Raw genomic sequence first — 8,478 nt, forward strand, 5'->3', positions numbered from 1 at the left:
GGACGTTCAAGGGTCCGACTTAAATGAGCGTTTTTGTACATAACGTAAGAACATTCCTGTCTTGTTAAAAAGCCTCAGGACTTCCACTGATGAACACAAAGTAAGCCGTCAAATTACTGCAATGATTCTTCACTAGCCTTACTATTCTGGATAAAGGTATAGGCTCTGGCCTCTACTCTAGACCATTCCAACTCTGCTCTCTTTCTCCATCTCTCCCCACCCTCCCTTTCTCTGGCAGTTTGGGATTTGAGTGGTTGTCACCATCTCATCTACTCGATCCCTCTATCCCCCTTCCCTCTCTCTGGTAGGTTGGGGGGGGGGGGGGGGTCAGATTCGTCCATTGCCATGGGTACTCGCCCTCCTCTCCTGGGTGCTTCCTCTCCTCTCCTGGGAGTTGCCCTTCCTGCTGTGGGAGGTGCGGAAGAGATCAGAGGGACCAATGGAGGTGCAGGAGGAGGTGGTGGAGGTGAGGCCACAGGCTTCACAGGCCAGGGCCAACTGTCTCAGAGCATCCAGAGAGTCTGACTTGGCACTGCGCAGGAGATCACACTGACCCTGTAGAGAGAGAGAGAGAGAGAGAGAGAGCGAGAGAGAGAGCGAGAGCGAGAGAGAAAAATTGTTTCCAAGACAATATTATTTAGTCTCCAAGACAATTTTACCCTTGTTGACAATAACGTCTATTGTGTCAAGTTTGTTGTATCGTGTGTGTGTACTTGCGTGTTTGTACCTTCAGTACAGTGATGTTCCAGGTGAAACTCTCCAGGGCTTTGCTCTGCTTGTGTCCCTTCAGCCCCTCCTTCTCTCCCAGCCTGGGCAGCTCCTCATGGAACTCCATTCCTGAGAAGACAGGACAGGAGACTGAGATACAGTTCAACTGAGAGTTAGAGCTGTGACCAAGGCAGGCAATAGTTAAAAGTAAGCAGAGCCATGTGGCTGTAAGCTGACCAATGTCATGGTTACCATGTTGGAAAAAGGCTGCTATCATAAAACTAAATTCAATTAAATCTCATTGTATTTCATTGTTTTTCTCCAGCCCCAGTATCTCCGGCAATTTCTCTCCTTATAAGGCAAATGATAGGCTCCCTGTCTTTACTGAAGTCTGGAGTAGGTTTATGTGTATTGGTATAGTAAATGAAAACCATTTTCCTCTCTCCATTTCTCCTATATAGCACTTGCAGTTCATCTCTCTCTCTTGGGGACTGGGGCATACAGTATAAATAATACCACAAGATGGAGCTCTGCAATCACACTTCAGTAGAGCACTTGATATCTAAAAAGTTAGTTATTAGTCTGATATTCATTCCAGCCATATTTACCCCTTTCCTCCCGACAAATATTTTATATTCCTCCTTTCCCTCCCTCTGTCCATCCATCCTCTCCTCTCACCTTCTCTCTGCACCTGGGCGATCCTCTCCTGCACAGTGTCTGCATTCTCGATCAGCTGCTTCTTGGCCGAGATCATCTGGAAGAGAGACATAAAGACAGACACTGGATGAGCCTCTGGACAGACAGACAGACAGATACAGATCAACAGACCAACCAATAGACAGATGAATAGACAGACTGTCATACACACAAAAACGTACACACATAGATATTAGCTAAAAGTGGGGCAGGCATATACTGTACAGCACAGGAGGTTGGTGGCACCTTAATTGGGGAGGACGGACTCGTGGTAATGGCTGGAGTGGAATGAGTGGAATAGTATCAAATACATCAAACACATCATTTGATGCCATTCCATTCGCTCTGTTCCAACCATTATTATCAGCCGGTCCTCCCCCCTGCAGATCCACTGCTGTACAGACACACAAGTTCTATAATGCAAAAATAATGAAATACTGTGGTATTTACAGACCTCAGGGTGAGATGAGATGTCTGTGAGATGGAGGAATGGAGGGATGGGGAAAGGGAGAGATGGAAGGGAAGAAGAGAGTGTGATGACTTACGCTTTGAACACACCGACTGCGTCATTGCGCAAAATAGTATGCAGCATCATCTAGATATGTGTGCAACAAAAGGTTCAACATTCACCTTCTGCTACCATTTCTGTCAACCCATTAACGCATACATTTTGACGCATACCTTCGATAAATCCAATGTATGCACCACACAGAGCGCACTGCAACTGCCTCTGCAACGCAATGCTGCAAGGGCAAAACGCCAGCGTTCCATTGGAAATGAATGTACTTCTGGTGTACCAAAACGCAATGACGCAGTTGGTGTGTTTGAAGCGTTTAAGGCCACGTGTGATGGAGGTTTGAGGGGTGTGATGTAGACATTGGAGGGGCTACAGTCTGGGTCTCAGGCCAACTGTCTGTGTGTCATACTGGCCTGCTGGGTTAGCTTGGCCTTAGATACGCAAACAATGACCACGCATGTGCACACACACACACACACACACACATACACAGAGAGCGAGGCTGACAAACAACTCTGTTTCTCTGGATTGGTTGTGGTGTGTGAGTGGGGGAGTAATGAGAGAATAGAGTGCAGGTGGGTGAGAGGCATCCTGATTTAGATACTAGCGGAGACGGAGTGTGGGAAGAAACACAGCAGGAGGGGACAATGGATTTGTGTATGTATATACAGTATTTGTGCATGTGTGCCTCTCTCTCCCTACTTCTGTGTATGCATGTATGCCGAAGACAAAGGTGCGTGGGGGTGAACCAACATATGCCTATAGCTTCAAGTGTCTTAATCTCTCTCTCTCTACATATATGTAATCCAATAAGATATCTAGGTTCCTCCACCGTTTCATATAGCTAGAGCATAATCTCTCTCTCTCTCTCTCTCTCTCTTCTCTCTCTCTCTCTCTCTCTCTCTCTCTCTCTCTCTCTCTCTCTCTCTCTCTCTCTCTCTCTCTCTCTCTCTCTCTCTCTCTCTCTCTCTCTCTCTCTCTCTCTCTCTCTCTCTCTCTCTCTCTCTCTCTCTCTCTCTCTCTCTCTCTCTCTCTCTCTCTCTCTCTCTCTCTCTCTCTCTCTCTCTCTCTCTCTCTCTCTCTCTCTCTCTCTCTCTCTCTCTCTCTCTCTCTCTCTCTCTCTCTCTCTCTCTCTCTCTCTCTCTCTCTCTCTCTCTCACCCCCCCTACCGTATCATAGTGGTTCAGTAGTTTGCGCGTGACCTCGGTGATGCTGCCCAGGGCCTCCAGGTGGGGGTAGCCATCCCTCAGGGTCATGCTGGCCCCCCGGGGGCCCCTCTGGGGTCTGCAGCCGTGTGGCCAGGCTCTGGATGCACTGCTTCAGCTTGGCCACCGGGGGGAGTCCACACTGCTCTTTGAAACTCACACTGGCACTCTGGATGGAACAGGACAGAGAGCGAAAGAGAGAGAGAGAAAGTGAAAGAGAGAGCGAGAGCGATGAGAGAGAGAGAGAGAGAGATACACAGTCAGATGTAGTGCATTATAGGTATATTATGGTCAGATCCACGTGACCTGAAAAACATCTGACCCTGATGAAATCACAACATCAGATGAGGCCTAACTCACACCTAGATCAAGTCAAGCACAGATTAAAATGCATAGAACATCTCCTTTTCCTATTGTCTGTGAGTACGTCAGGGCAATCTCTGGTCAGGTTCAGGTCAATAAGGGTAAACCCCTTATTACTTGAAACTGAACCCCTAAAACCTGGGCTAGGGTCACTGAGGAGAATAGACATTAAAGCATCCATGTTAGACATCTACTGTACTAGCTAATGTGTTTGGGAAGGAGGGAGTATTCTGGGCTCTGTCAGAGGGTCTGCCAAAACACTGAGACCATTTTCCACCTGGCAGCACCGCAACTGGACCAGCAGTCACATTGGTGATTTACCATAGCATAGCCCTCCTGAGGACAGAGTGGGTTGGATGTGAAGGGGGGGGGGCTGTGTGTGTGTGGGCAGGCGAGGAGACAAATGATGAATAATTACAGACTGTGGCAGATGAGAATACAGCTGGACATGGCAGAGAGAGGAGAGAGAGAGAGGAGAGAGAGAGAATGTGGAGATAAGCTGGTCCGTGCTGTGACCAGGTCTATGCCTTCTTTCTCTTCTCTGTTATTTATAGACTACTGTGTAATCCTCCTCAACCTACTCTCTCTCTCCTTCCTTCTTTCTCTCTATCCACCTCTCTCTCTTTTCATTGCTCTCACTCCCTCTCTTTCTCTGTCTCTCTCACAACGTTCACATCACCCCACAGAGAACTCACAGGTAGTGTCTTATTTCAGCACAGTCATGCAATCTATTCTAGCCCAAATCACACTCCTCAAAAACTCCTGAATACAGGCCATATTTCAACATTGGCTAAATATAACACAACAGCACATCGCCAATCTCTGTTCAGGCAGGAAAATATATTCAAAACTCCTGACCCTCCTCAATATTTAGCTTTTGTGTAAGAGCTGTTTATAAAAAATTACTGGAATTTCAGCCTGTTCAGGTGGGATGGAGTTTTTGGCCCAGGTCATGACATCACAATCTGATTATTCTGACCAATGACCAGTCATATTTTATTTGCATATGTATCCTCTTACTTTGAAGGGGTAAGCGGTGTAGGCTCTAGAGCAGGGCCTACAGAACTGGGGCCCGCGGGACGACATTTGGTCTGCCAGGACCACTAGGGGCACCTTAAAGATATAAACTCAGCAATAAAAGAAACGTCCTCTCACTGTCAACTGTGTTTATTTTCAGCAAACGTAACATGTGTAAAAATGTGTCCTTTGGTCTGGAGTCAATTTGGAGATTTTTGGTTCCAACCGCCGTGTCTTTGTCAGATGCGGTGTGGGTGAACGGATGATCTCTGCATGTGTATTTTCCACCGTAAAGCATGGAGGAGGGGGTGTTATGGTGTGGGGGTGCTTTGCTGGTGACACTGTCTGTGATTTACTTAGAATTCAAGGCACACTTAACCAGCATGGCTACCACAGCATTCTGCAGCGATACGCCATCCCATCTGGTTTGGGCTTAGTGGGACTATCATTTGTTTTTCAACAGGACAATGACCCAACACACCTCCAGGCAGCAGTTTTTCTCTTGTTATGTCAGTCACTGACAGTTAATCAATTAGCCCATGTCAACTAACATTTTATAGATTGCTAGGTAAGTTAGTCTAGCCAGCTATCTAAACCTTGTAGTAATCATGGCCAAATTACTGACCAGGCACCCAAGTCACATGCCCAGGGGCCCTGACCTCCAGGGGGCCCACATTGAATAGTCACTCTCACTCAGATATCATATTAACATGGCATAAGTCATGGGGGGGCATATTTAATACTGGTAAGGTGTTAGGTGTCAATGTTTAATTAATGTTTGAAGTGTAATTTTATGATTATTGTTTCAAGCTATTGTTCCCTGCTCTAGAGTCTAGACGATCCTATCTGCCAATCAGGGCTGTATGTGTAAATATATTTTAATGTGTATCGATACACCCACATGATCAGACTGAGCATTTCAATGGCAAAAGGAGGCTCTGGGAAATAAATGCAAAAAATATATATTCTGAGTTATTTTCATGAAATAAACACACACAGTGATTTATTAGACATACAGTGATGATGTAAAATGTTTTACTAAAAAGACAGCATGGGGGTTTTAAATATATTTGGTTATCGTGGGTTATCTATCCAGTACATTACAACACTGGCTGATATTTTTCAATTGACCTCATTTCCGAAATATCGTTTTTCTCTGCATGGCTTTAAAAAGGTACAGACAGGTGGTAAATCCATGAGGGGACGTGAGCAAGTCCATATTACATGGAGAAGAGTAACTTCTTCGCAACACCCAGGTATGAGTAACACCCTCCAATCTCATTAACCTCTGACCTCTAACTCCTGACCCTCCTCTCACCTGTGCGTCCTCCCGCAGGTCGGTGGCCTCCCTGAGATGAGTGCAAGCGGGACGGAACGTATCATCCAGAGCTTTAATACCCGTGTTCCGTAGGGTCACGTACTCTCGTCCCCGCCGCACCCCTCTCCGCACAGACAGACCCTTCCTCTGGGCCTTGCCCCCCCCTCGTCGGTTGGTCACGGCAACATGGACGAACAGGCTAGCGTGGGGCAAGGGGTCTCCTGCCAGACCCAGCAGGGGTACGTTGCGGTAGCCTGGCTGAAGGCACTCGAATGCCACACTGTACTGCCCAATGAAGTCGTCTCCAATGTAGTCGTCGTCCAATACCACGAAGCGGAGGAGGGCCAACTCTGGCATGTTCACCTGGGAAGGACAGACAACAACCAATCATGAGCCAAGGTGCAGCGACAGACGAAATCACAGGAATGTTACCGAATGTTTTACACAGACACAACTCTTGCTTGTTTTAGAACACTGAGTACGGTTACTTCACACAATAATACGATTATTGTGGATAGTCAGATTAATATAATCGTTTATTAAAAATGTTTACATGCTTTGCAAGAAGAATGATTTCCCTAATAATCTTGTTTACATGGACACATCTGAAATCAGGCTACCTGATGGGACTTAAATAAATGCAGAAAATCGCCAATCAAAATAAACCTTCTACCACAGCGATCATGTTATTGTTTTGAAGCCTATTTGTTCGGACATATAACGTTTGTATGTGAAAACTATTTATGTGCATACTTTCAGTTTTTCCGAACTCACTTCACTTGCACTACCGGTGCTGGCACATGTGCAGATCAAATACACAGCTGGAACGCCGATAAAGCTGTTTACATGTCCTAATCATTCTAAAGATTTCTCAGAAAACCGTATGCTTACATCGATTTTAACCTTACGCCGATTAAGATAAGCAGAGTAAGGTGTTTACATGACTATTGCCATACTCGGCCTACTGCCATAATCAGTTTAATATTGAATTATTAGTGTGCATGTAAACATACTCCCTGATATTTTTTTATTGGTTTTCAAGTCAGCTCCCACTAGTTCATTCAGGGAAAAACTTTTGTTTAAAGGCCAATAATTTGGTTTAAAGGCCAATGATTTCAACTAGAATAAACAATATCAGTTTTTATTAAATAAAACGTTTTTATAAGACTTTTTTTTTTTTTTTACTAACAAACGTTGTGCTTTTCCTCTGTAATGTTCCAATAGGATCTAACAGCATCACCAAATTTGAAAACCTGCATAATTTATCGAACCTTTATTTAACAAGGTTAGGTGAGTCATGGAGAACAGCTCTTATATAGGCCTGGTGAGTCAAGATGTTTATAAACAGATATTATCACACTGAGACATTAACATTTAATCATAGAGGTGGGGGGGTTACAGATAGTGATGTACATATACACCATATGTTCACCCCAGGGCACATAATAGTGTAATAATATTATCCATGACACACAAAAGTATCACACATAGGCACACATATACATGCATGCAAGCGTGCTCATGCTCGTATGTGCACACAGACACACACACAGACACACACACACACACAGATATAATGATATACAGTGCATTCAGAAAGTATTCAGACCCCTTGACTTTTTCCACATTTTGTTACGTTACAGCCTTATTCTAAAATAGATTAACGTTTTTTTTTGTCATCAATCTACACAGAATACCCCATAATGACAAAGCCAAAACAGGTTTTTAGAAAACTGAAATATCACATTTACATAAGTATTCAGACCCTTTACTCAGTACTTTGTTGAAGCACCTTTGGCAGCGATTACAGCCTCAAGTCTTCTTGGGTATGACGCTACAAGCTTGGCACACCTGTATTTGGGGAGTTTCACCCATTCTTCTCTGCAGATCCTCTCAAGCTCTGTCAGGTTGGATGGGGAGCGTCGCTGCACAGCTATTTTCAGGTCTTTCCAGAAATGTTAGATCGGGTTCAAGTCCGGGCACTGGCTGGGCCACTCAAGGACATTCAGAGACTTGTCCCGAAGCCACTCCTGCATTGTCTTGGCTGTGTGCTTAGGGTCGTTGCCCTGTTGGAAGGTGAACCTTCGCCCCAGTCTGAAGTCCTGAGCGCTCTGGAGCAGATTTTCATCAAGTATCTCTCTGTACTTTGCTCCGTTCATCTTTCCCTCGATCCTGACTAGTCTCCCAGTCCCTGCCGCTCAAAAACATCCCCACAACATGATGCTGCCACCACCATGCTTCACAGTAGGGATGGTGCCAGGTTTCCTCCAGACGTGAAACTTGGCATTCAGGCCAAAGAGTTCAATCTTGGTTTCATCAGACCAGAGAATCTTGTTTCTCATTGTCTGAGAGTCCTTTGGGTGCCTTTTGGCAAACTCCAAACTGGCTGTCGTGCCTTTTACTGAGGAGTGGCTTCCGTCTGGCCACTCTACCATAAAGGCCTGATTGGTGGAGTGCTGCAGAGATGGTTGTCCTTCTGGAAGGTTCTTCCATCTCCACAGAGGAACTCTGGAGCTCTGTCAGAGTGACTATTGGGTCCTTGGTCACATCCCTGACCAAGGTCCTTCTCTAGGAAGAGTCTTGGTGGTTCCAAACTTCTTCCATTTAAGAATGATGGTGGCCACTGTGTTCTTCAATGCTGCAGAAATGTTTTG

General features: G+C 45.4%; 1 pseudogene across 1 annotated transcript in view; it reads right to left on the bottom strand.

Moving 5' to 3' along the window:
• Positions 1 to 327: 327 nt before the first annotated feature.
• The window catches only part of LOC311144091 (inactive phospholipase C-like protein 1), a 50,706-nt pseudogene continuing 42,555 nt past the window's right edge, over positions 328 to 8,478 (bottom strand). The window contains exons 6-10 of the transcript in view: positions 5,825 to 6,187; positions 3,091 to 3,295; positions 1,387 to 1,462; positions 728 to 837; positions 328 to 555 (exon numbers count right to left, since the gene is read on the bottom strand). The product of the transcript in view is annotated as an inactive phospholipase C-like protein 1 (transcript). The remainder of the gene's footprint in view (positions 556 to 727; positions 838 to 1,386; positions 1,463 to 3,090; positions 3,296 to 5,824; positions 6,188 to 8,478) is intronic.

The sequence above is a fragment of the Coregonus lavaretus genome (assembly GCF_964263955.1).
Source record: "Coregonus lavaretus genome assembly, chromosome: 16".
NCBI classification, from domain to species: domain Eukaryota; kingdom Metazoa; phylum Chordata; class Actinopteri; order Salmoniformes; family Salmonidae; genus Coregonus; species Coregonus lavaretus.